Source organism: Suricata suricatta, chromosome 5, assembly GCF_006229205.1.
Source record: "Suricata suricatta isolate VVHF042 chromosome 5, meerkat_22Aug2017_6uvM2_HiC, whole genome shotgun sequence".
Lineage (NCBI taxonomy): Eukaryota > Metazoa > Chordata > Mammalia > Carnivora > Herpestidae > Suricata > Suricata suricatta.
In genome coordinates, this window is record NC_043704.1 from 20,270,145 (window position 1) to 20,272,360 (window position 2,216).

At 40.2% G+C, this 2,216-nt stretch overlaps 1 long non-coding RNA gene across 2 annotated transcripts; it reads right to left on the bottom strand.

The window, feature by feature from the left end:
• Positions 1-319: 319 nt before the first annotated feature.
• On the bottom strand, positions 320-1,388 carry LOC115292599. Of its 2 annotated transcripts, XR_003909052.1 has the most exons (3): positions 1,314-1,388; positions 845-1,115; positions 320-471 (listed from the first exon to the last, which is right to left on the bottom strand). It is a non-coding gene; the product is annotated as an uncharacterized LOC115292599 (long non-coding RNA). The 2 variants fall into 2 exon arrangements; XR_003909051.1 differs by lacking the exon at positions 1,314-1,388 and having other exon boundaries at positions 845-1,214.
• Positions 1,389-2,216: the final 828 nt, after the last annotated feature.

Sequence of the window (2,216 nt, forward strand, 5' to 3'; positions counted from 1 at the left end):
TGCTGGCTAATTATATGAATACTTCTGCTGTTCTTTCAGAAATGATACACATTTCGATAGAAAGCAGGGGCTAGTCACTGCCAGAAACTTTAGACGATTGGGAAGAAAGAGGTACCTAAGGAATTCCAGGCTCTTCTCCATTCTCCTTGAAGTCCTCTAAGATTTTTTCCCTTTCTGCAACATGAATGTTACATCCTAGCTTGTCTGAAATGCCATTCTCTGAACATGAACGATCCATTCCCACCTCCCTCTGGTAGCTCACACTGTGTCCTTGATGTCTTACTCTACTTTGGCTGCAAAATATCATGGACTGGGAGTCTTAAATGACAAAAGTTTATTTCTCACGGATATGGAGGCGGGAAGTTTAAGGTCAAGATGCTGGCAGATGCAGTGTCTGGTGAAGATCTGCTTCCTGGCTTACGGACAGCTATCTTCTAGCTGTGTGCTCACATGGCTTTTCCTGGGTGCATGCTAGTGCAGGTGGGGAGGAGGAGGAGAGGAGAGGGAGAGAGATGAGGAAGGACAGTCTCTCGTGTCTCTTGTAATTATTTTAAGGGTATTAATCCCACCATGAGGACACGATCTCATGATCTCATCTAAACCTAATTAGTCCTCCAAAGTCCCACCTCCAAATACCATCACTTTGGGTTTTAGGGCCTTACATGTGAATTTGGGGAGGATACAAACGTTCAGCCCTTACCCACTAGCTTCCCCGCTGTGGGGGGCTATCATTGTTATTGAGTGCAGGGCACTTACTATATCAGGCTCCCGATTGTATGCATTGCTCAACTTAATTCCCAAAATGGGCTTAGAAGACAGGAATCATCATTACCAATGTCATTACCTTTATAAATGGTAAAATTGAGTCTTGAACGGCTGAGACTTTTCTGAAGATCAGCCAGCATGTTGTGAAGACAGTGATCCATTCCAGGTGCTTTCAATCAGTAGCTCTCCAATTGTGGTTATTGGACCAGTGGAATCAGCATTGCCGGGGAACCCAAATCCTTGAGTCCTGCCCAGATCTACTACATCGGAAACATTGGTGGGGCCCAATAACCCGTTCCAACAAGCTTCCCAGGAAATACTGTTGCATGCTCCAGGAGAGAATCACGACCCTAAGTAAGGATGAGAAAGAAAATTATTAAGTAATTGGTTACTTATTAGTGGAGAAAGTTGTTTCCATGTCAATATTGGGTTTATGTTGATGTGAAGAGTATTCATCAGATATGCTATAACATTAAAACAGGAACTTGTGGCTCAAAACCACTGTAAGGAAAACCTCCTCATTTTCTAACGCCCATTTTAAACCTCACCAGCTCCATAAAGGTTTTGTTTTGTTTTGTTTTATTTTGTTTTGTCTTGATTGCTGCCATTCGCTTGCATCACTCCTGTGGTTGATGTAAAAGTATCATCTCTTCCTCTCCTTCGGAGTTGGGGCTGTCTTTCATCACTCTGATTCAGCCCAGCAACAGGAAGTGTTTGTTTCCTGTATACTATTTGCTCAATAAACATTTGCTGGATTATGAATCAGTTTCTATTTACAGTAAAAGTCTGTTTGGCTCCTTCTTGAAGTTCTGCACCAGAACAATTTGTGATTATATATATTTATTTATATGCAACTATAAAATCAATATCCATATATATGCCCATATTATATATATATTCACAAGCTAAATATTTTATCCCTTTTCATTCTGGTGTATATTTATTTTGAATTATTGCTAGCTCCCAACAGAGAGGAACATTCCATTACATTATTTTATAACAAAATCTACATATAATTCCTAAATATGATGTTATTATTACTATTATTATTATTATTATTTTATTGGAGAGAGAGAGATAGAGAAAGGGAGAGAGAGAAGGCGTGCTTGTGGTGGGGAGAGGGGCAGAGAGAAAGAGAGAGAGAGATCCCCAAACAGGTTCCACTCTCATTACAGCGGCTGACGTGGGGCTTGATCCCATGACTCTGAGATCTGGACCTGAGTCAAATCAGGAGTCAGACACTCGACTGACTACGCCACCCAGGCACCCCCTAAATATGATATGGAATTTAAGGATAATACAAAACAGTTTAAAGTGCCTAAACATTAAGGAATATCAGGGGTAAAGACAGAAATCGGGAAGTTGAAAAATATATAATTATTTTTGGAATAATTGAGCACAGGACACATGTTGAATTGGCTTAAGATGAAATAAATAAATACACTTTCTAT